General features: G+C 46.0%; 1 long non-coding RNA gene across 1 annotated transcript in view; it reads left to right on the top strand.

The window, feature by feature from the left end:
* Positions 1-20,437: 20,437 nt before the first annotated feature.
* The window catches only part of LOC147103146 (uncharacterized), a 66,785-nt gene continuing 61,249 nt past the window's right edge, over positions 20,438-25,973 (top strand). Inside the window, exon 1 of the long non-coding RNA XR_015072990.1 lies at positions 20,438-20,531. This is a non-coding gene — a long non-coding RNA (uncharacterized LOC147103146). The remainder of the gene's footprint in view (positions 20,532-25,973) is intronic.

Raw genomic sequence — 25,973 nt, 5'->3', positions numbered from 1 at the left:
AAAATTAAATTGGGATTTGGAAAGGCAAAAAAGGAAATTTTCCAAGTTAAGGAAATCCAACCTAAAATGTATGTATATTAATGTACAGAGCATAAGAAACAAAATCGTGGAAATTAGGGTTGATGCTTTTATATCATGATTTTATATTATATTCATGACTGAAATGTGGCTATTCAGGCTTGGGCTGATAAGTGGCAAGTAACATTCGCACCACACAAGTGCCAGGCAATGACTATCTCAACAAGTGAGAGTCTAACCACTGTCCCTTGACATTCAATGGCATTACCATCGCCGAATCCCCCACCATCAAAATCCTGAGGGTCACCATTGACCAGAAACTTAACTGGACCAGCCACATAAATACTGTGGCTACAAGATTAGGGCAGAGGCTGGGTATTCTGCAGCGAGTGTCTCACCTCCTGACTCCCCAAAACCTTTCCACCATCTACAAGGCACAAGTCAGGAGTGGGTTGGAATACTCTCCACTGGCCGGGATGAGTGCAGCTCCAACAACAACAACTCAAGAAGCTCGACACCATCCAGGACAAAGCTACCCGCTTGATTGGCACTCCATCAACCACCTTAAACATTTACTCCCTCCACCACCGGCGCACCATGGCTGCAGTGTGTACCATCTACAAGATACACTGCAGCAACTCGCCAAGGCTTTTTCGCCAAGTTCCCCTCCAAGTTACACACCATCCTGACTTGGAAAAATATCGCCATTCCTTCATCGTCGCTGGGTAAAAATCCTGGAACTCACTCCCCAACAGTACTGTGGGAGTACCTTCACCACAAGACTGCACACCACCACATTCTCAAGGGCAATTAGGGATGGGCAATAAATGCTGGCCTTGCCAGCGATGCCCACATCCCAGGAACAAATTAAAAAGAAAGCTGGGTGGGAATTTAAATTTTCCTGGGTATATATCTTTAAGGAGGGATAGGGAAGAAAGAAAGGAAGAGGGCTGGTGCCCTGAATTAGAGACAATAATGATTTAAGAACATAAGAAACAGGAGCAGGAGTAGGCCAATCGGCCCCTCGAGCCTGCTCCGCCATTCAACAAGATCATGGCTGATCTGATCCTAACCGCCAATCCACTATCACAGAACCATCTCCTGAATCTAACAGAATTAGACACATGAAATAGGAGCAGGATCAGGCTACACGGCCCCTGGGCCCGCTCCGCTACCCACAGGGCCATGACCGATCCGAACCTAGACTCATGTCCAAATTCCTGCCCGCTCCCCGTAACCCTTAATTCCCTTTACTTCTAGGAAACTGTCTATTTCTGTTTTAAATTTATGTAATGATGTAGCTTCTACAGCTTTTTGGGGCAGCATATTACATGGACCTACCACCCTCTGAGTGAAGTAGTTCCTCCTCATCTCAGTTTTGAAAGAGCAGCCCCTTATTCTAAGAGTATGGCCCCTAGTTCTAGTTTCACCCATCATCGGGAACATCCTCCCCGCCTCCACCCGACCCAACCCCTTCACAATCTTATATGTTTCAATAAGATCGCCTCTCATTCTTCTGAACTCCAATGAGTAGAGTCCCAATCTACTCAACCTCTCCTCATATGTCCATCCCCTCATCCCCGGGATTAACCGAGTGAACATTCTTTGTACTGACTCGAGAGCAAGTATGTCTTTTCTTAAGTATGGACACCAAAACTGTATGCAGTATTCCAGGTGCGGTCTCACCAATACCTTGTACAACTGAAGCAATACCTCCCTATTTTTGTATTCTATCCCCCAAGCAATGAAAGCCAACATTCCATTGGCCTTCTTAATCACTTGCTGCACCTGCATACTAACCTTTTGAGTTTCGTTCACCAGGACCCCCAGATCCCTTTGTACTTCAGTACTTTCCAGTTTCTTGCCATTAAGATAATAACTTGCTCTACGATTTTTCCTGCCAAAGTGCATAACCTCACACTTTCCAGTATTGTATTCCATCTGCCAAATCTCTGCCCATTTACTTAGCCTGTCTATGTCCCCTTGCAGGTTTTTTATGTCCTCCTCACTCACTACTTTCCCTCCCATCTTAGTATCATCTGCAAACTTTGATATGTTACACTCGGTCCCCTCCTCCAAATCGTTAATATAGATTGTAAAGAGTTGGGGACCCAGCACTGACCCCTGTGGAACACCACTAGTTACTGATTGCCAGTCTGAGAATGAACCATTTATCCCAACTCTCTGCCTTCTGTTAGATAGCCAATCCTCTATCCATGCCAGAATATTATCCCCAATCCCGTGATTTTTTATCTTAAGCAATAATCTTTTGTGTGGCACCTTGTCAAATGCCTTTTGGAAGTCTAAATACACTACGTCCATTGGTTCCCCTTTATCCACCCTATATGTTACTTCCTCAAAGAACTCTGGCAAATTTGTCAAACATGACTTCCCCTTCATAAAACCATGCTGACTTTGTCCTATTAAATTATGATTATCCAAATGTCCTGTTACTGTCTCCTTAATAATGGACTCCAACATTTTACCTACCACAGATGTTAGGCTAAACGGTCTATAGTTTCCAGCCTTCTGTCTACTGCCCTTTTTAAATAAGGGTGTTGCATTAGCAGTTTTCCAGTCTGCTGGGACCTTTGCTGAGTCCAGGGAGTTTTGGAAAATTATTACCAATGCATCCACAATCCCTACCGCCACTTCCCTCAAGACCCTAGGATGTAAGCCATCAGGTCCAGGTGATTTATCCGCCTTGAGTCCCATTATTTTACCGAGTACCACTTCCTTAGTGATTTTGATCGTGTTTAGCTCCTCCCCCCCTATAGCCCCCTGTTTGTCCAGTGTTGGGATATTCTTAGTGTCCTCTACTGTTAAGACTGATACAAAATACTCATTCAGTGTTTTTGCCATCTCCATATTTCCCACCATTAATTTCCCGGTCTCATCCTCTAAGGGACCAACATTTACTTTAGCCACCCTTTTTCTTTTTATATAACTATAAAAACTCTTACTATCTGTTTTTATATTTTTTGCTAATTTACTTTCATAATCTATCTTCCCTTTCTTAATCAATCTTTTTGTTATTTTTTGCTGTCTTTTAAGTTTTCCCAATCCTCTATCCTCCCACTAGATTTGGCTACCTTATATGCCCTTGTTTTTAGTCGAATACTATCCTTAATTTCTTTACTTAGCCACGGATGGCTGTCTTTTCTTTTACACCCTTTTCTTCTCAGTGGAATATTTTTTTTTTGGAAGTTGTAAAATAACTCCTTAAATGTACACCACTGATCATGTATCGTCTTACCCTTTAATCTATTTTCCCAATCCACTCTACTCAATTCTGCTCTCATACCTTCATAGTTTCCTTTATTCAAGCTTAGCACGCTTGTTTGAGATCCAACCTTCTCACCCTCTAATTGAATATGGAATTCAACCATGTTATGGTCACTCATTCCAAGGGGATCCTTTACTAGGACATTTTTAATTAATCCTGTCTCGTTACACAGGACCAGATCTAAGGTTGCTTGCCCCCTGGTCGGTTCAGTTACATACTGCTCAAGAAACCCATCCCTAATACACTCAATGAACTCATCCTCAAGGCAGCCCTGCCCAATTTGATTTGTCCAATTAATATGATAGTTAAAATCCCCCATAATTATAGATGTTCCCTTATTACAAGCCTCAACTATTTCCTGATTGATACTCCGTCCAACCGAGTTGCAACTGTTCGGAGGCCTATAGACTACGCCCGCTAGTGTTTTTTTCCCCTTATTATTCCTTATCTCCACCCAAACTGTTTCATTATCCTGATCTTTTGACCCAATATCATTTCTCTGTATTACAGTGATTCCTTCCTTTATTAACATAGCCACCCCACCTTTAAATTAGAGAAGTGGACCAAACAAAATGCATTTAGACTGAGTTGAAGAATAGTATGGGATTGGACATATTAGTGCCAATATTTTACAGATAGCAAACAGCGGAAAAGAAATTGAGGATGCAATTTGGTACATATATTTCATCCTCAATAGAATAATAATTGTAAGAGATTTTAACTATCCTTATATTAGCTGGAACAGGGAAAATGTTTGTAGTAAGAAAGGGGAAAGTTTTTTGAAGTGTGTTCAGGGCTATGCTCTCAGTCAACGGGGGTGATTTTGCCAATGGGAAGCTTTTGGAGGCGGAACTCCCACTTGTCAGGTTTCAGTCCCGCCTCCATCAACTTCTGGCCAACCCACACTATTTTCCCTTGATTGACCTTGTTAAGCCCTCCCAGCGGGCTTAGCAGGTCAATTAAGGGAAAGCAGGTTGCAGAGAACGTCAACGTATGACGTTTCATCGGTCAAAAAATGATAAGGATAGCTAATCTTCAGTTTTGGTAAACTACTGGAGTCTGAATTACTAAGCACTTGGAAAACATACATTAATCAGGGCTAGTAAGCATGGATTTTTAAAAGTCAAAGGACTGGATTTTCATTGAGGAGGCAGGTAGGAGGCAGGACTACGACTTTCAGGGTTGTAGTCCCGCCTCCATTGAGTTCTAGCCAACCCATGTGATTTTGACTTGATTGACCTTGTTGAGCGGGCTCAGCAGGCCAATTAAGGGCCACCCGGCAACAGGTGACGTCACAGATTGATATTTCATCTGTCAAGACCTTTTGACAGATGAAATATCAGCGTTCGACAGCTGTTTGAAGCTGTCAAACACTCACAATCTGTACTCTATGTTAATTCCTTCCTCTCAGGATGATTTAGAGATCTCTCCGGAACAGAAAGCTGAATGCTGCAATTTTTGACAGATCGCGGTCATTCTGCTTTCTGTGCCGGTGAGATGAGGGACTCCCGAGACCTGAAGGAAGGAAGGCTGTAAAGGTAAGTAAAACTTCTTTAAACACTTTAAACACACCAAACACACTTACCTCTGCACTCATGCATCCATCATTCACCTGAACACCGGCCATCTCGACCCCTCCAAGCCCTTCATCCCGACGGCCCACCTCACTAACTTGGCGTGGTTTGGAGCCGTCGGGAATCCCACATTTCACCAATGAAAATAGAGATTAGGCTAAAAACTGCCTGTTAACTACCTGTTAACAGGCAGTTAATTGGCACTAATCCCCTTCCCGCCTCGGGGAGGTGGGTCCCAGTGCGGGTTGGGTACCCGCCTCCTTCGAAACTGGCATGGAGGCGGGTTGGGTGCGGGATGGGTTCGTGCCCCCCGATTTCGGGATTTTAACCCCCCCACACACCTCCAATCCTGCCTCCATGGCCCAATGAAAATCCTGCCCAAGGACTTAGAAATTGGTCGATGCAACTCCCATTTTTGGGGTGCTACTTGGACTACTGAAGGCTCTAATATGGCACGCAGGAAGCATACACACAATGAGTGGCATAGTGTTTTTTTTTTGCTGGGGCTGTTTTCATTTATTATATACATTATTGATTTGGACTTTGGAATTGAGTGAATACTAAAATTTGCTGATGAAACCAAATCTTGCCAAATTGTGACAAGAATTGTGAAAGTATATATATTGATTAACAGTTCAATGAAGAAAAATATGAAGTAATACATTTATAAAAGTAAGAATAGCTAAAAGAAAACACCATAAATGGTACATTTTTTAATAGATTAGAAGAGCAAAGGGACCTTAGTGTACAGATACTCAGGCCATGAAAAGTGGCAACGTAAGTAGATAAAGTCATAAAAATAGTAGAATGCTTGGTTTTATATCTAGAAGCATAGTGATGTTGAACTTGTGTTAGACCATGGTTAGACCACAGTTGGAGTATTTTGTACAGTTTTGCGCCCCCCGACCACCCCCCCTCCCCCCCACCCCGCTCATTACAACATTAACAACTTTCCAAATGAGGCTGGTTGCTATCATGGGAAAGTGTGATAGAGCAGGGGAGTTCTCCCTGGTGTCCTGACTGATATTTATCCCTCAACCAGCACATAAAAACAGATTGGAGTAGTGTTTCCCCTTTGGACGCAGTCGGCAATCCGGGTGCAAACTGCGCTCAAAATTGCGTTAGTTTTCAGAATTGAATTTTTTGCTCAAGTTTTCCAATGACCAGCGTGATCGGGCAGCATTTTAGAACGTCATTTTTTTTTCTTGCATTAAAAAAAACTCCGTGATGTATTTAAGAGTGGTAACCTGGTGCAGTTTTACTAATACAGCTGAAAATGGGTTTGTCACAAAAAATAAGCATTTTTAATCTGTGTCTAGTCTGCCACCTGTGAGTAACCTGATTTTAAATCACTGAAAATGACTTTAACAACCACACAGAACCATTTACTAGTTTCGTTGGTGAACAGTAATCAGGTTCTTAGTAAATTAAAACATTTTTAATATTTAAAAGCTTTTACAAGGTGCCAGTTACTGTCCTTGCACCTAAAATAAAGCTTAATTTTAAGAGCCTCCTCAAAAGCCCACAAACGGGTGCAATAAGCGGAAACTTGCTGACGTAGGAAAACTACTAGGCACTTGGCCTAAGTATTAAACAGAGCTTTAATCAACTGTTTTTCAACATGGAGATCTAGTTGTGTCCTTCACTAGTTCCTGTTAAAGAATGTCATGAGCAAGCTGGGCCCATGCCAGAGTATTTATACTCTCCCTGGACAGCGCCACCAGCAGGCCACCCAGAATCATTTCATAAGTCATTTCTGTAGTGTATGTGCTTTAAGTCAGAACTACTTTTTACAGCTCCTGTATACTGTAGTACCGGCAGTGACCACACTGGTATATAAGCTGTGCGCATGCCTCTGTACCCCAGTCTAGAGATGACCCTCCTCCAGTAAAGACCTGTTGTTTGTTTATGTACAGCATCCGTGTAATTATTTATCCACTGAACCACGGATCTAACAGTGGCGACGAGTGTTGATGCGAATCTACCTGCACCATTAAACAAAAAAAAATAGTCGAGTCCAGGAACACGGGCGTCGACCGCGAGCAACCGCCCAGCAGTCAGGCAGAGATCCAACTTCGCTGGGGAGGCTGTGGAGAGCCGGGCTTGGTTCCCCAGCCACAACGAGCAGTAAGAGACCGACAACAGGTCCAGAGCAGACCCTTCCCGAGCAGCGGCGGCTGCAGCCGACCGACGGCAGAGAGAGAGAGCCGGGCAGCGTCGACGGGGTAAGAAAAAGGGTGAAGAGAGTAGGGCGCAGCCGGGGGTTGATCACCGAGCAGCGTCGAGGAAAAATACTGCAAAACCGGAGACTGAGCGGCGTCGACAAATATCAAGAGAAGAACACGCAGAGCACAGCCAGGGATCACGGGCTGATCATGGTCCGCGGGGCGAAGCAAGGGGAGATGCCATTGAGCCGCGGAGAAGCAGGGAGAGCGCGGGAGATGCCACTGAGCCACGGAGAAGCAGGGAGAGCGCGGGAGGCGCCATTGAGCCACGGAGAAGAAGGAAGAGCGCGGGAGACGCCATTTTGCGAAGCCGCAGCGGAGAAGACGGGCGAGCGCGGGAAGGAAGGAAAGCGCGGGAGACGCCATTTGTGCCAGCGGAGAAGAAGGGGAAGCGCGGGAGGCGCCATTGGTGATAGTTAATGCACAACCAAGGATGCCGAAGAGTGGCAGTATCTCTACGTTCGACAATGAAGTCGAAGATTGGGCGACATATGTGGAACGTATTGCGGTGTACTGCAGGGCGAATGAAGTGCCAGATGCTAATAAAGCACTGGTTCTGTTAAATTCCATGGGTGCAAAAACTTATGGGTTACTGCGAAATCTAATAACCCCAGAGAAGCCGGTAAGCAAGAATTTTGAAAGCATAGTAGAAATCCTACAGGACCACTTAAACCCCACACCGCTGCTGAAAGCAGAACGATTTAAGTTCCATAAAAGGAACCAACACAAAGACGAAAGCAATGCTGAGTACCTAACGGAACTGCGCAAGCTATCGAAATACTGCCAGTTTGGAGCGGGACTAGCAGACACATTAAGGGACAAGTTTGTGTGTGGGCTACAAAGTGAAGGAACCCAGAAACGGCTTCTATCAGAAAAGGACCTTACGCTGGACAAAGCTTTCAGTATGGCAGTATCACACGAAGCAGCCGCAAGGAGCGCTGCAGAGGTACAACGGAGACCGCAAGAATATGGCACCAACGAAATGACCTATGGAACAGGGAAGTGCTATCGCTGCGGCAGAACAACACATGACCAGAAAGATTGTTGGTTCAAGGACCAAGTGTGCAGACAGTGTGGGAAAGCAGGACACATAGCAAGAGTCTGCAGGTCTGGGAAGAAAACCAACAGTAAGAAATCTCCACAGGAGAAGTACAAAAAGGTACACCAGGTGATGGACAGTGGTTCAGACGAACAGAAAAGTGACACAGACTCCGGAAGCAAGGAGCTGGGTTGTCTGAAACTACATAATGTAACCGAAATGGAGGATCACCAGACTATCTGGGTTACACTCAAGATAGACGGAGTCCAAGTGGAAATGGAATTGGACACAGGGTCAGCTCTAACAGTCATAAATCAAAGAGACTACAAGCGGCTATTTTCACACATACCCTTGAAAGCTACAGAGATTGTCTTGAAGACGTATACGGGGCAAAAAGTCTACCCCAAAGGAAAAATAAGGGTGAAAGTGACATATAAAGGTCAGGAAATACCTAAAATGGATATATATGTATTGCCAAATGGAGGACCACCACTGGTAGGACGTGAATGGATCCGGAAGATACATTTAGATTGGCATTCCATACAGGTACTGAAGGTGGAGGCCAAAAAGGATGACGACGTCACACCTGGACGACTGTCAAAAATGCTAACTGATGCAAAAGAAGTGTTCCAGGAGGGACTAGGAACACTAAAAGGAATAACAGCAACAATTAAAATAGAGGATAATGCAAGCCCAAAGTTTCTGAAGGCCAGACCAGTGCCTTATGTGATCAGACCAGCGGTTGAAGCAGAGCTGGAAGGGTTGGAACATTCAGTGGTACTGTCCAAAGTGGACTGGAGCGAGTGGGCTACACCCATCGTTCCTGTAATGAAGAGGTCGTTGAGTAATACGCCTGGGGAAGCAAAGAAGGTCCGCATCTGTGGGGATTTTAACATGACAGTGAACCCAATCCTTCACACGGTGCAATATCCGCTTCCACGAATTGAGGATATTTTCGCCTCGCTATCTGGTGGTAAACGCTTCACCAAAATTGATCTAGCCCAGGCGTACTTGCAAATGGAGGTAGAAGAAGCTTCGAAACATTACCTTACGATCAACACCCATAAAGGTCTCTATCAATACAACCGGCTGGTGTTTGGAGTAGCTTCGGCTCCGGCTATCTGGCAAAGGGCGATGGATCAGGTCCTGCAAGGGATTCCAGGGACCCAGTGTTATTTGGACAACATCTTGGTCACGGGCGAAAATGACGGTGATCACCTCGCTAACTTGGAGAAGGTGCTCGCCAGATTAAAGGAATATGGGCTACGAGCTAATCGCCAGAAGTGCAAGTTTTTCCAGAAACAGATCTCGTATTGCGGCCACGTCATCGATGAAGAGAGGTTACATAAGTCCCCTGACAAGATTGAGGCAGTAGTCAAGGCTCCAGCACCGGAAAATGTGTCACAACTGCGGTCGTTCCTCGGGCTGGTAAACTATTACCACAAGTTCTTACCAAATTTGTCTACGGTATTACACCCGCTGAACACCCTACTGCAAACAGGGGTACCATGGAAGTGGGATGACGAACGTAGATGAGTTTTCCAGAAGTGTAAAGAATTGATCACATCAAAAGAGGTGTTGGCCCATTTCAACCCAGCACTACCAATTCGGTTGGCATGTGATGCATCACCCTACGGCATTGGAGCGGTGCTGTCGCACAAATTCCCAGACGGGTTGGAGAGGCCAGTAGCATTTACGTCTCGGTCACTAACCTCAGCCGAGCGCAACTACGCCCAGATTGACAGGGAGGCCCTCAGCCTAGTATGGGGAGTAAAAAAGATTCAACCATTATCTGCATGGGCAGAAGTTCACCTTGCTGACTGACCACCAACCACTTGTCTCCATCTTTAATCCTAAGAAGGGCGTGCCAGTAATGACTGCACAGCGGTTACAAAGATGGTCCCTGTTTCTAGGGGCGAATCAATATGAAATAGAATATAAAGGCACGAAACAGCATGGGAACGCTGATGGGCTATCGCGCCTGCCACTGCCTAAGGTGGAGGAAGCACCAGCAATGGACCCTATCGAGATATTTTATTCGTCGATAATTGAACGATTGCCAGTAATAAACGCGGATATAGAGAAGGAGACCCGCAATGATCCGACGCTGTCACGGGTATATGAATTGACCGTGAGGGGAAGGCCAACACATGGCGATTCACTGTTGCCAGCATTCGCATCCAGAAGAGAACAGCTGTCAGTATGCCAGGGGACAGTGATGTGTGGATCCAGAGTGGTGATTCCACCCAAGTTAAGGGAGAAAGTGCTAAAGGAGCTACATGAAGGTCATCTGGGGGGAGTGAAAATGAAAAGCCTTGCTAGGGCTTATGTGTGGTGGCCGGGAATCGATCAACAAATCGAAGACCTAACTAAGAGCTGCTTAGGATGCCAGAAGGTCCAAAATGCACCACCACATGCCCCTCTACACCCATGGGAGTGGCCCTCCTCTCCATGGCAACGGGTGCACATTGATTTCACTGGTCCATTCATGGACTCAATGTTCTTAATAGCAGTGGATGCTCATTCAAAGTGGCCTGAGGTGATAAAGATGTCTTCAACCACTACAGAGAAAACGATTGCAGTCCTACGGACCATATTTGCCAGAAACGGGTTGCCAGAGCAGATCTGCTCTGATAATGGACCACAGTTTGTGTCCGACGAGTTCCAAAAATTCATGAAATGGAATGGGGTAAGGCATTACACATCCGCCCTGTATCATCCAGCCACCAATGGATTGGCTGAGACGTTCGTACAAACCTTTAAGAAGGCGATAAAGGCCATGTGCGACAAGGAAATTCCACTACAGCATAAGATGGACAGTTTCTTATTAGCCTACCGAAACGCGACACATGCAGTTACCAACCAGACCCCGGCCATGATGTTCTTTAACCGAAGGTTGAGATCTCGTCTGGACTTGCTCAGACCAAATGTGCGAAGAAATGTTGAGGACAAACAATTCCAGCACATCAACGAGAAGCCGACAAGGAGCTTCAATGTAGGGCAACCAGTCTTGGCCCGTGACTATTGAACAGAGAAGTGGCAACCCGGAACGATATGTACAAGGCAGGGGCCATTAATGTACACAGTGGATGTCGGGGAGAACATTGTGAGACGCCACGTCGATCAGATCTTAGCGTCACAGGAAGGCGTCAACCCCATGTCTCGGGTACCTGGGGATGAACCCGACATACCGGTAGCATCTACTTCAGACCCAGTAGCAGTGGAACCCGATGAACTACCCGATGAAAAGGGGTCAGAATCGCCTCTGCACCAAGAACAAGAACCTCCGGAAAGGCGCTATCCCGAAAGGGTCAGGAAGCCGCCCCAAAGACTGAATCTATAAATGGACTGTTGTTATTGAATGTACATGTAAAAATGTAATTGTTATTTGAATATTAAGGGGGTATTATTAATGTAAAAAGGGAGGAATTGTAGTGTATGTGCTTTAAGTCAGAACTACTTTTTACAGCTCCTGTATACTGTAGTACCGGCAGTGACCACACCGGTATATCAGCTGTGCGCATGCCTCTGTACCCCAGTCTAGAGATGACCCTCCTCCAGTAAAGACCTGTTGTTTGTTTATGTACAGCATCCGTGTAATTATTTATCCACTGAACCACGGATCTAACAATTTCCACATGAATGACAAGATTCATGTCACTCGCCATGCTGATTCATTTGATCTGGGGCCGGTTTTGTGGGTGGGGCTGACTTCCAGCGCGATCTTTTTTTTTAAACCAGCGCAAAATATCACGGAAACGCCATTAGCGCTGGATGTAGCTTGCGCTTGAAATTCCTCGATCTTTTGCCCTGGTTTGGCCAATTTCGGTTGAATTGTGCTGGAAAAACCAGCGCAACCTAGTGGAAATTTCAGGCCAAGATTACCTTGTCGTCATCACATTGCTGTTTGTGGGAGCTTGCTGTGCGCAAATTGGCTGCCGCGTTTCCTACATTACAACAGCGACTGCACTTCAAAAATACTTCATTGGCTGCAAAGCGCTTTGAGAAGTCCTGAGGACATGAAAAGCGCGATAGACATGCAAGTCTTCCTTTCTTTACTAGAGCAATGAACTTTGATGAGCAGAATTATTTTCGTCATCCTTGGCTTTTGATTTGTTTTCATGCTGCGAGCTGTATGGGGCAAATGTACAACATAAACAGAATGGACCTGGTGACGACAGTCAGCCCTGGGAGGAAAGAATGGGCAGAATTAAAAGTTGATGACTAAACAACTTTGGCGTCAATTGACAACTGGCTCTGACAAGACAAAAAGGCATGGGGTTGTGGTGGTGGTGGGGGATTGCTGAGGTTTGCAGTTATTTTTTTAATCCTTAATGACTTGAGTAATTTTAATTTGTTAATACTCATGTAGTTCTTTCAAAGGCACACCACAGATAAGTAGGAAACAAAGTTTGAATTTAGTTTTATCTAAAATATATTTTTTTGTTGCAGTGCATAATAAATCAACGTTCAGTCTCTCAGTGCACCAGTTGGTAAAGGCAGAGTGTAGCTGAGCCATACAAACCTGAATGACCCCAATTCAATTCTTGGGTTATACTGAATTAGCTGATCAGAAGTGAGATATTAGTCAGGGGGTAGAAAGTTTTTTTTTAAAAAAGCAGCTGTGATTCTGGCTTCTGATCAGCAGCCAGTGACCCCTCCTGGAAAGTCTCCGGCCGCGATTGCGCCAGCGGAGGTGGGATCGCGGTGGGAGAGCTGGTTGGCGGGTTCCGGTCCCGCTCCCGGCTGCAGCCGCTCTGTGAAAAGGATTTTCCGTTAATAGGGGTTCCCGGCCAATTAAAAGGAAGTGGGTCTGCTGATGTCATTTGATGACACGTCGTCAGCCGGTTTCCTTAAAGGGACCATGGCCACATTCATTTTGACAGCTGTGCTGTCAGTGTTCTACAGCATTGAGGTGCTGCAAACACTGACAAGCACTGCACAAAGGTGCACGGCTGCACCCAGGCTCTCGCATGATGCCCTCCATGGAGGGAGTCGCAGCACGCAGGGAGGTTCTTTTCCCTTCCAAGGGCGGAAAAGACCTCCCCAGGAGACCAACGCAGCCTGATTGCACATTGCACAGGAGGACACAAGCAGGGATGTTGTCAGAAGGACCTGGCTGCAGTGGCGCAAACCTTTCAATGATCTCAGTAGATCAGGAAACATTACTGCAAAGCCACACTCAACCTCGCCCTGCTGTGCCACTCATCAGATCCCCATCACTCTGCCTTCCCTGCCATACTCCTGCACATCTTTATTCACACCAACTTACCTTGCAACTCCACCCATCCCTCTTTATCTACATTATCACTTCCCCATCTCACTAGCCACCCCTCACACCCACCCTCATCCTAGTGCAATCATACCAACTAACAACACACAAGGGTAGGCACTTGGGTCTTTTATGCAATGTTCATGTAAATTTTCTGTTAATGCGTTGTCAAACATTGAAATCTTTATTTTCAACACTTTGCCTTATTGTACAGATCTGTGCTCACCTTTGGAAGTGTCTTCATGAGTTGCAGTGAATGGTGAGACATAATGGTATCCCCCACAAAGGTGATGAGTGTGAAAGGAATGGCTTGGTCATTGTAGGAATGCTTTATGGTGATGGTGTGGGGTGGTGTTATCCTGGTGCATCATGTGGCAACCAGGGTGTACAGCGTCAAGTGAAGTAAATCTAGCCATGGTGATGCATAACAGGAAGAATGACCAGTTGTGTGAGGTATCAGAGGATACCCAGTGTCAGTGGAACTGTACCCTACCATGGAGTTAATGTCTTCATGGAGAGGAGGAGGTGAGGAGGGAGGATAAAGCTGGCTATTCCCTGTTAATGTTAAATAGTAAAAAGAAAACCATTGAATTTCCATCTGACCAGTGAATATAAAAATCCAAGTTTATCAGCAGAGCAGAGAAGTTTAAGGGGAGATTTAATAGAGGTGTTCAAAATTATGAGACGTTTTGATAGAGTGGATAGGGAGAAACTGGCAGGAGGGTCAATAACTAGAGGACGCAGATTTAAGATAATTGGCAAAAGAACCAGAGGGGAGATGAGGAGAGGCTTTTTTATGCAACGAGTTGTTATGATCTAGAATGCACTGCCTGAAAGGGTGTTGGAAGCAGATTCAATAGTAACTTTCGAAAGGGAAATGGATAAATACTTGATAAAGTAAAATTTGCAGGGCTATGGGGCAAGAGCAGGGAATGGGACTCGTTGGATCACTCTTTCAATGAGTCGGCCCAGGTACGATGGGCCAAATGGCTTATTTCTGTGCAGTAACATTCTATGATTCTTTGATGAGTGAGAGGAGAGAAAGAAATCTTGAACCTACCAATTAATTTTATTCAACTTCAAAATTCAGATAAACCCAGATTTCAGTCCAATTAGAGCTCGTTCACAATGCCAACCACCAAATTTCTGTTTATTTAGCAGAGTGCGGGTTAACTGGGTCAATTCCATGTAATGACATGCTCAAACCCAGATAAAAATTCTAGGTTATTCCATAGATTCTACTTCTATCCCCCTGATGAAGACAGAGAATTAATATCTAGCACACAACGCTGTAGGCACAATGTGCCGATATTAAGCCGAGGTCATTCTCAGTGGGAATATAGCACAGAATGCCAATACTAATCTGCGATCATGCTCAGTGGGAATATAGCTGAGTGTGCCAATATTAAGCTTAGGTCACACCCAGTGGGAATATAGCAAGTATCCCATTATTAAACTGAGATCACACTCTATGAGAATATAGTAAAATATTGAAATATTAATACAAAGTTGTAACCAACAAGAATGTATGATGGAGTGTTATTAATCTGAAGTTATATTCAACAGGAATATTGCAGAGGTTGCCAATGTCAATCCAGATTTGGTAGTTTTTAGGATGGTTACCACAATCTCATGATTAGTGCAATTAAGATTGGGATACTGCACTAAAAGGGGTAGAGAGCAGAGTAGGAATATTTTACAATCTATGAATATATTGGGCCTTTTTTCAAAAATTTCACACATCATTGTCATGTAACAACATATGCAAGTAGTGCAACTGTTGTCCCTAAGGACACACAGAGGACACTTTATCGCCAGCAAAGGGATGAACCATATCTCGGCTAGTGAGGATTAGGTGAATCTTATAAGAACATAAGAACATAAGAAATAGGAGCAGGAGTAGGCCAATCGGCCCCTCGAGCCTGCTCCGCCATTCAATAAGATCATGGCTGATCTGATCCTAACCACCAATCTACTATCACAGAACCATCTCCTGAATCTAACAGAATTAGACACACGAAATAGCAGCAGGATCAGGCTACACGGCCCCTGGGCCCGCTCCGCTACCCACAGGGCCATGTCCGATCCGAACCTGGACTCATGTCCAAATTCCTGCCTGCTCCCCGTAACCCTTAATTCCCTTTACTTCTAGGAAACTGTCTATTTCTGTTTTAAATTTATGTAATGATGTAGCTTCTACAGCTTTTTGGGGCAGCATATTCCATGGACCTACCACCCTCTGAGTGAAGTAATTCCTCCTCATCTCAGTTTTGAAAGAGCAGCCCCTTATTCTAAGACTATGCCCCCTAGTTCTAGTTTCACCCATCATTGGGAACATCCTCCCCGCATCCACCCGATCCAACCCCTTCACAATCTTATATGTTTCAATAAGATCGCCTCTCATTCTTCTGAACTCCAATGAGTAGAGTCCCAATCTACTCAACCTCTCCTCATATGTCCATCCCCTCATCCCCGGGATTAACCGAGTGAACCTTCTTTGTACTGACTCGAGAGCAAGTATGTCTTTTCTTAAGTATGGACACCAAAACTGTATGTAGTATTCCAGGCGCGGTCTCACCAATATCTTGTACAACTGAAGCAATACCTCCCTATTTTTATATTCTATCCTCCTAGCAATGAAAGCCAACATCCCATTGGCCTTCTTAATCACTTGCTGCACCTGCATACTAACCTTTTGAGTTTCGTGCACCAGGACCCCAGATCCCTTTGTACTTCAGTACTTTTCAGTTTCTTGCCATTAAGTTAATAACTTGCTCTACAATTTTTCCTGCCAAAGTGCATAACCTCACACTTTCCAGTATTGTATTCCATCTGCCAAATCTCTGCCCACTTACTTAGCCTGTCTATGTCCCCTTGCAGGTTTTTTATGTCCTCCTCACTCACTACTTTCCCTCCCATCTTAGTATCATCTGCAAACTTTGATATGTTACACTCGGTCTCCTCCTCCAAATCGTTAATATAGATTGTAAAGAGTTGGGGACCCAGCACTGACCCCTGCGGAACACCACTAGTTACTGATAGCCAGTCTGAGAATGAACCATTTATCCCAACTCTCTGCCTTCTGTTAGATAGCCAATCCTCTATCCATGCCAGAATATTACCCCCAATCCCGTCATTTTTTATCTTAAGCAATAATCTTTTGTGTGGCACCTTGTCAAAAGCCTTTTGGAAGTCTAAATACACTACGTCCACTGGTTCCCCTTTATCCACCCTATATGTTACTTCCTCAAAGAACTCCAGCAAATTTGTCAAACATGACTTCCCCTTCATAAAACCATGCTGACTTTGTCCTATTAAATTATGATTATCCAAATGTCCTGTTACTGTCTCCTTAATAATGGACACCAAAATTTTACCTACCACAGATGTTAGGCTAACCGGTCTATAGTTTCCAGCTTTCTGTCTACTGCCCTTTTTAAATAAGGGTGTTACATTAGCAGTTTTCCAGTCTGCCGGGACCTTTGCTGAGTCCAGGGAGTTTTGGAAAATTATTACCAATGCATCCACAATCCCTACCGTCACTTCCCTCAAGACCTTAGGATGTAAGCCATCAGGTCCAGGTGATTTATCCGCCTTGAGTCCCATTATTTTACCGAGTACCACTTCCTTAGTGATTTTGATCGTGTTTAGCTCCTCCCCCCCTATAGCCCCCTGTTTGTCCAGTGTTGGGATATTCTTAGTGTCCTCTACTGTAAAGACTGATACAAAATATTCATTCAGTGTTTTTGCCATCTCCATATTTCCCACCATTAATTTCCCGGTCCCATCCTCTAAGGGACCAACATTAACTTTAGCCACGCTTTTTCTTTTTATATAACTATAAAAACTCTTACTATCTTTGGCCTTCTAAACGGTTGTTATAACTAACTGCTGTTTATGAGAGATCTGTTCATATTCCACAGTAACTTTTAATGGAAGAATGAATTTCACATTGTTAATTTTAATGGGGAATGTTAATGGTTAATTGCCTGGTTCCATTCTTATCTATCTAATCGTAGCCAGAGAATCACCTGCAACCGCTTCTCTTCCCACTCCCGCATCGTTACCTCTGGTGTCCCCCAAGGATCTATCTTTGGCCCCCTCCTATTTCTCATCTACATGTTGCCCCTTGGCGACATCATCCGAAAACACAGCGTCAGTTTCCACATGTACACTGACGACACCCAGCTCTACCTCACTACCACTTCTCTCGACCCCTCCATGGTCTCTAAATTGTCAGACTGCTTGTCCGACATCTAGCTCTGGATGAGCAGAAATTTTCCCCAATGAAATATTGGGAAGTCCGAAGCCATTGTTTTTGGTCCCCGCCACAAACTCCGTTCCCTAGCCATTGACTCCATCCCTCTCCCTAACACCTGTCTGAGGCTGGACCACACTGTTCGCAACTTTGGTATCATATTTGACCCTGAAATGAGCTCCCAACCACATAGCTAACACACGTAGCCATTATTCATGTGCAAACCTAGATTGTGAGTGCTGGCAACCCATTCACCTGAGGTGCTTCACAGCTTCCCTTTTCCCTGTCCTTGGATATCGATCAGTAGTGGAAGACTGGATGTGTTTCCTCCCCCTCTGCCTAGCGCAGGGGTCAGTGCGACCAACTATGTTGCTTCGGTTACCACATTGCCTGAGGTCAGCCAATACAGCCAAGGCTTGGGATGAAGACTGGGATACTCCTGGTTTACGTGGCTCAGTTCCACCTTACTGGGTTGATATTAATTTGGGGCAGGGTTGTCGAGTGGAGGGCCAGAAGCAGTCATTGGACCCGGAAGAGCGGAGTGAGGCTCCAGGCCTCATTTTAATATTTGACGTCTGTCTCCCAGCTGAAGCCAGTGGAAATTGGGATAGGAGCCATGGACCCAAGGAATCAGCCCCTGGCATAAGTTAAATGCTGCTAGTGCCAATGCTGGGCATAGGAGGGAGATGAAAGATCATGGCAGGGGAGGCCCAAGAATATTTTCTGGGGCCCAGAGGAGCACTCCTGCTCTTCCTGGTCTCCAAGGAATCCTCCCGAAGATTAAAAACTACAACTTAGCTTGATCTCTTATGGCCACTCGTTGACACTCACTGGAAGGAGACACAATGGGACACATTCACTGGAAGGAGACACAGTGGGACACATTCACTGGAAGGAGACACAGTGGGACACATTCACTGGAAGGAGACACAGTGGGACACATTCACTGGAAGGAGACACAGTGGGACACATTCACTGGAAGAAGACACTGTGGGACACACTCACTAGAAGGCGACACACTATAAGGAGATCGGGACCCAGGAGCGAGGTCGAGGCCCAGGAGCGAGGTCAGGACCCAGGAATAAGGGCGAGGCCCAGGGGCGAGGATGGGGCCCAGGAGCGAGGACGGGACCCAGGAGCGAGGACGAGGCCCAGGGGCGAGGATGGGACCCAGGAGTGAGGACGGGACCCAGGAGCGAGGTCGGGACCCAGGAGCGAGGACGAGGCCCAGGGGCGAGGATGGGACCCAGGAGTGAGGACGGGACCCAGGAGCGAGGACGAGGCCCAGGGGTGAGGACGAGGCCCAGGGGCGAGGACGAGGCCCAGCAGCAAGGTCGAGGCCCAGGAGTGGCGCAGCCTATGAAACCCAGGCAGAGAGGACCTGCGGGTAGGAGGGAGGAGGACAGTAGGAGTATGTTTGTGTGTGTGTGCTCGGCCGATGTAGCAGAGCCTGGTCTCCAATCGTCTTGGATCCCCTTGCCATTGGACCAAGACCTTGCTCTGTCAAGCCCATGTGGTAGCTGGTGTGCAACGGCCACCCCACGTTAAAAGAACTCACGCACAGGCATCTTCCACTCTTTAAAATGAAGTTCGGGACCTGGAACGTCAGGCTGCCCCACCTGTGACAGAGACTGTAGGTCCCGTATTGAACTCATCAGTCACCTGAGAGCTCATTTTTAGTGTGGAAGCAAGTCATCCTCGGTTCTGAGGGACTGCCTAAGAGGAAGAAGAAGACTCTGTTGACTCCCGCCAGGTTTCCCACTGAGTGGGCCTCCTCCTGAGTTGTAGTTAAAATAACGTTATGATTCTGATGACAGCATCAGGCCATGACTTTTACATTTCAATTAGGCCCCAGCCTGCCCGTAACAGGAGCCTTGGCTGAGTTGAAAGTCGATGAAGAGAAAATGGCGCCGGCCGGGAACAGAATTAACTCGGGCCAATAAGCCAACTCACCTGATTTTAACCCTTTCCACACACAGTCCCTGCCCGGCGGAGGGGGAGGGGATGGTCAGGGTAAATTCCCCTGTGTGTATTTACCAACTCAACCATTGTGGGACCTAAAGAATTTTTCCCTTTCATTGAAATCAGTTGAAAATTAAAGCGCATCAGTTATCACAGAAAAAAAGCAACTGATCATCAATTCAACAGGTCAGAAGACTAGTCCTACCACTGTAAATCAGTCAAATTCAGTAACTGCAGAATATATGATGGTATAGTGGTAAATGATGAACTTGAACATGTGTTTAGTTTTATTTATATTCCAACAAAGACCAAATTGGCTCAGTGACTCACTGCTTAATGAGGTTATATTTGGGATTGAGCTGGCCCCTACACAAAGCTGGGGTTGGGGGGTTGGGGGGGGGGGGGGGGGAGGCGGCGGGGAGGTGGGGTGTTGGGAAGCTAGAAACATAGAAGATAGGAGCAGGAGTAGGCCATTCGGCCCCTCGAGCCTGCTCCGCCATTCAATGAGATCATGGCTGATCTTTTGCTCTGAAGCTAAAATGACCAATGGAAAAGAATTAAAACATTTGTAGTTAAATTAATGTGATGTATGATTATTCTGCAGGGGTTGCCCAACTTGGTGACAATGGCCCAGAAATTCGGGTCCCAACGCGTGAGTAAGCACGGAGTACTCAAGCGTGGACCCGATGGAAGTGCCGGTTTCTTGCATGCACTACGCATGCGTGGGAAACCGGCATTTCCGATCCTCTGAACGAAGGGGTTCAGAGGTCGAACACGTGCGCGCGGGAGTCTGCGCGTGCGCGTTGAACTTCCTTTTTTTTTACAGGTTTTTCCGTGCGTGAAGGCCTCTACATTTTACACATTTAAAAACCAGGCGTAAGGACTTCATTTTAAAAGGTAAGTGGTCAATTAATTAAAATTAGAACATTTTTTCCACAGGTTTATTATTTTTAAATACTTTAAAGTAAGGTAAGTGTATTTTTAGCACTGTTTTTTTATAAAATTATTTTTTTCAAAAATTTAAATTATTGTTTAAAATAGTTATTTAATGTTATTTATAGTTTATTTAAAAAGTGTGATTTTTTAAAATATTTATTTGAAGGTTAAGTACTGTTTTGGGGGCCGGAGTTTTCATTAGTTTGACAGTTCTTTCTGTCAATCTCATGAATGGGCTTTTCCCTCCTCCGATTGGTTGCCCAGTGCTCACGTGATCCCAGCGGACGCATCGCACTAAGTACGCCGCTGGATCACGCAAGCACAGCGCGCCGGGAGCTGGACCGGGCCACAGAGAGGAAATCCACGCAGGTCCAGGCCTCAATGGCCGGCGCGCTAGGTAAGTGTAGGTTGGGGGCTTGCACCCGCAGGAAGCCCCCGACACTAATTTCTGGGCCATTATCTTAAATCATAACACTTTGATTAGCGGATTTAAGGATTCACGTGGAACTTACCAGATAAATTTCAGTTAATCTCACCAGTGATACGCCAGACTTTTAAAAATGAATTAAATATTAAAAAATGAAAGGGTAAAAAAAAAATCACAGAAGATCAGCACATATAAAGAATAAAACCGGTTACAGCTCATTAAGCTATCCGATGCTTTGCTAGCTAAATAATTGATTGTCAAAAGAATAAAGATGATAACGAAGCCTGTTTTATTGCCCTCCTGCTTTATCCCCATCATAAAATAGCAAGCTAGATCCTCTTCAGTCTCAATAAGACCTGAAAGGACTCGTTTTTGCACCATCTTTGTTTCTGTGTCTCTGTAACAGAGACCATTACCAGCTGCAGCCTCTCATCTACATTCATTTAAAGTGTTAAAACAGAAACAGAAAGTGAAGTTCAGCTTTCCAAGCTGCTCAAAGTAGCAATCAAAATAAACCGTTAAAAGTTTGTTCATTTACTGACACAGGCTTCCTGAACAAGAACCAAATAAAATCGGAAAGGGAGCTTTACGGCATCGTTACTACGGCAACAGTATTTCAACAACAAATAACCCATGACCTTACCAGCTTAGCATCAGGGATGCAAATTGGCACAAATTGGTTATAAAATCCTTGTAACTCCTGAAAGCCATATAAAGCCACTAGGGAGGATTGTGTGATAGCCATTTTCAGTTTGGAGAGCAAACTACGTAAACTGTGAATTACTTAAGATCAGGGAAACTCTAATATTGCCATGTGTTTTCAATGTAACAGTTATGGCTGCATGATCCCAGTGGCTGCATATTCTTCATTTGACTCAAGTATTTGGGAAATGAGTACTCAAAGGAATACTGCAAGTTAGAATCCCTCTCCATGACATACAGTTATTACATTACCATAAAATAGGTTGGAATAAGCACCCTTATTAATATTTATGAACACTGTTAGGTTCTCTCTAGGATAGTTTACTATTGTAGATGCTTGGGTTTTTAATTTTTAGAATATGTGGCAATAAAAGACAAGGTTACCATAGGAGAACTCCATTTGCATGGCACAAGCACATTTGAACTCTTTTATCCGGGTCATGTTTTGTAGAAAAATATAGGCCTAGAAATTCGGTTGGTTGCGCCAGCGATTAGCGTCTAAAGAGCCCGAGATTTGGGGCGTTACCCAATTTTCGGACGTGCGCAGTGATCCTAGCGCATCCTGCCATATTGAGTAGCCTGTTAGCGCTGGCGCTAAGTCTTTGCGCCCGCGAGCGGGCGCAGTCAGATAATGATGTCATTTCATTGTGCAATGCCTTTTTGGCGCCCCGTACCGGAAATTCAGTGGCGCCCCCCTCCGTTCTGCCTGGCGCTATTAGTGACAGTTGGATGGAACGTTATCAGGTCCTTCTCGGACTCGGGGGGCGCTCTTTAAAGGGGACAGCACTAGTATAAAACCGGCAGCCATTTGGCCTGGCCATACTACTCGCTGCTGGAGAGAGTTGCAAACCTTCAGTTACACAGACTTGTTCTTATTGAGTCAGAGGAGCCTTGGGACCTTCAGCCCTGTCCAGAACAGTTGGATCCAGAAAGCTGACTGCGTCTTACTCGTCGGCCAGAATAATGGGAGCTGCTTTGGAGGGGAACGTCATCCTGGCTGAACAACTGGCAAGGGCACAGAGACGGAGAGAAAGAGGGCCGGGATTGGCCAGAAGGAGGAGGGCCAATGGACGTCGCCAAATCCGACCATACGCTGCCAGGGTTTTCAGACAGCAGGTCTCCTACCTTACCATGTCGGAGGAGCAGTGTCTGCGAAGGCTCAGATTTAGTAAGGATGTTGTCACTGAGCTGTGCCACCTGCTTGCTGGGGATCTGCAGCCGCGGATACGGTGCAGGACCTCTCTGTCGGTGGCCGTGAAAGTCACTGTTGCGCTCAACTTTTACGCCAGCGGATCGTTTCAGGCAGCAGCTGGGGACATATCAAATATCTCTCAATTTGCGGTGCATTGCTGCATCCGGCAAGTGACAGCTGCCCTCTACAAAAGGAGGCGCGAATTAATCACCTTCCCTGTGACCCTGGAGAAGCAGGGGGAGCGCGCACAGGGCTTCGTGGCTACTGCGGACTTCCCCATGGTGCAGGGGGCCATTGATTGCACACACATGGCTTTGCGGGCGCCATTACAGAATCCGGAGGAGTTCCGTAACCGAAAGGGGTTCCACTCCATTAATGTGCAGCTGGTCTGTGATCACCGGCAGATGATCATGGCGGTGAACGCACAATTCCCTGGCAGCAGCCATGACGCGTTCATCCTGCGGCAGACCTCAGTGGCTGATCTTTTTGAGGCCCCGGCTCAACCACGAGGCTGGCTTCTGGGCGACAAGGGCTTTCCTCTCTGCCCATGGCTCATGACCCCACTCCGTTTGCCCAGCACCCCGGCAGAAGAGCATTACAACAACAGCCATCAGGCCACCAGGAACATTGTGGAGCACACAATTGGTGTGCTGAAGCAGCATTTCCGTTGTCTGGACCATTCGGGGGACGCCCTACAGTACTCGCCGGAGCATGTGGCCTGCATCATTGTTGTCTGCTGCATGCTCCACAACCTGGCCATTCGACGCACCCAGCCAATGCCAGCCGACCCTCAAGGTCCAGCAGAGCAGGCAGACGAGGAGGAGGAGGAGGAGGAGGAGCATGCGGGCGAGGAGGATCAGGAGGAGGAGGAGGAGGAGGAAGATGGGAGGGCTCCAGAAACTGGAAGGGCCGTTCGTCAGAGGCTCGTAAGTATTATGTCTGTGTATAATTGAGACACGGACTGCAGGAGTTGATTATAACAAGTCTTTACTGAATGGAGACAACCTGGAAACTGAAACTACAGAAGCCTGCTAGGGCCTTTTATACAGGGGTGGTCACTGCCGGTACTGCAGTCTGAGACCAGTTATTCCCTTAAAGGTACATACACAACAATTCCTCCCCTTTTAGATAAACAGTACATAACATTCATTTAACAAATAAATAATAACTAATTACAATTACAATTACAATTACGGTTGCTAGATACATTGGTTGAAGTTAAGCAATTATAAGTTCAGTCTTTGAGGAGGCTTCCTGATTCTGTCTGGATAACGCCTCTTTGGGATATCAGGTTCTTCTGGCAAGGTTGAGTCGGGATCAATGTCGTTGTTTGGTTCGTCTGCTTCCAATATCATCGATTCTGCGGTAGATGCAATTGGTACTTCGGTTTCATCGCCAGGTGTATCAGATCGTGGTGTGGAGTTGACGTTTTCCAGTGACTCTAGAATCTGGTCAGCATGGCGTCTTACAATGCTCTCTCCAACGTCCACGGTATACATGAGAGGTCCTTGCCGTGTACAAATCGTTCCTGGCTGCCATTTCTCTGTGCGGTAGTCCCGGGCCAAAACTGGTTGACCTATCTTAAAACTCCTGGTCGGCCTTTCATTCATATTCTGAAACTGCCTGTTCTCCACATCTCTTCTGACGTTTGGCTTAACCAAATCCAAGCGGCATCGTAGTCTTCGATTGAAGAACATCATGGCTGGAGTTTGGTTGGTAACCGCATGTGTCGCATTCCGGTAGGCAAACAAGAAGTTATCCACCTTGTGTTGTAGGGGTATATCTTCATTACACATTGCCTTGATAGCCTTCTTGAATGTTTGAACAAATCTCTCGGCCAATCCATTAGTGGCTGGATGATATGGGGCAGATGTGTAATGCTTAACACCATTGTTCTTTAAGAACCTCCGGAACTCTTCAGACACAAACTGTGGTCCATTGTCAGAGCAAATCTGTTCAGGCAGCCCATTCCTGGCGAATATGGTTCGTAAGACTGTGATAGTTTTTTCTGTGGTGGTTGAGGACATTTTTATTACCTCTGGCCACTTTGAATGTGCATCCACCGCAATTAAAAACATCGAGTCCATAAAGGGACCAGCAAAATCAATTTGCACCCTTTGCCATGGAGATGAGGGCCACTCCCATGGATGTAGAGGGGCTTGTGGTGGGGCGTTTTGGACCTTCTGGCATCCTGTACAGCTCTTGGTCATCTCTTCGATTTCTCTATCGATTCCCGGCCACCACACAAACGCTCTGGCTAAGTTCTTCATTTTTACCCCTCCCAGATGACCCTCATGAAGCTCATTGAGCACTCTATCCTTCAATTTGGGTGGAATTACTACTCTGGATCCACACATCAAGGTTCCTCTGCACACTGACAGCTGTTCTCTTCTCGGCGAGAATGCTGGCAACAGTGGTTCGCCATGTGCTGGCCATCCCTTCACCGTTAAATCATAGACCCAGGAGAGTGTCGGGTCATTTCGTGTTTCCTTTTCTATGTTTGCATTCGTCACAGGGAGACATTCGACTATAGTCGAGTGGAATAACTCCATTGGATCCACTGCCAGTTCTTCTTCCACCGTCGGCAACGGTAGGCGCAACAATCCATCAGCATTCCCATGCTGTTTAGTTCCTTTGTACTCGATGTCATATTGGTGTGCCCCTAGGAAAAGGGACCACCTCTGTAGCCGTTGTGCCGTCATTATCGGTACGCCCTTCTGAGGGTTGAAAATGGAGACGAGAGGTTGATGATCAGTTAGTAGAGTAAATTTCTGACCGTGCAGGTAGTGATTGAACTTCTTCACCCCCCACACCAGGCTGAGGGCCTCTCTGTCAATCTGGGCGTAGTTACGCTCAGCTGAAGTTAACGAGCGTGACGCAAAAGCTATCGGCCTCTCTGAACCATCAAGGAATTTATGTGACAGTACCGCCCCAATGCCGTATGGCGACGCATCATACGCCAGTCTTATCGGTAGTGATGGGTTGTAGTGAGCCAATACTTCTCTTGAAGTGATTAGGTCCTTACTCTTCTGAAAGGCCCGCTTACATTCATCGCTCCATTTCCATGCTACTCCCATTCGTA

Source organism: Somniosus microcephalus, chromosome 20, assembly GCF_052327205.1.
Source record: "Somniosus microcephalus isolate GS21.2 chromosome 20, FLI_Smic_1.0, whole genome shotgun sequence".
Classification (NCBI taxonomy): domain Eukaryota; kingdom Metazoa; phylum Chordata; class Chondrichthyes; order Squaliformes; family Somniosidae; genus Somniosus; species Somniosus microcephalus.
This window is presented reverse-complemented; position numbering and strand designations above follow the sequence as displayed.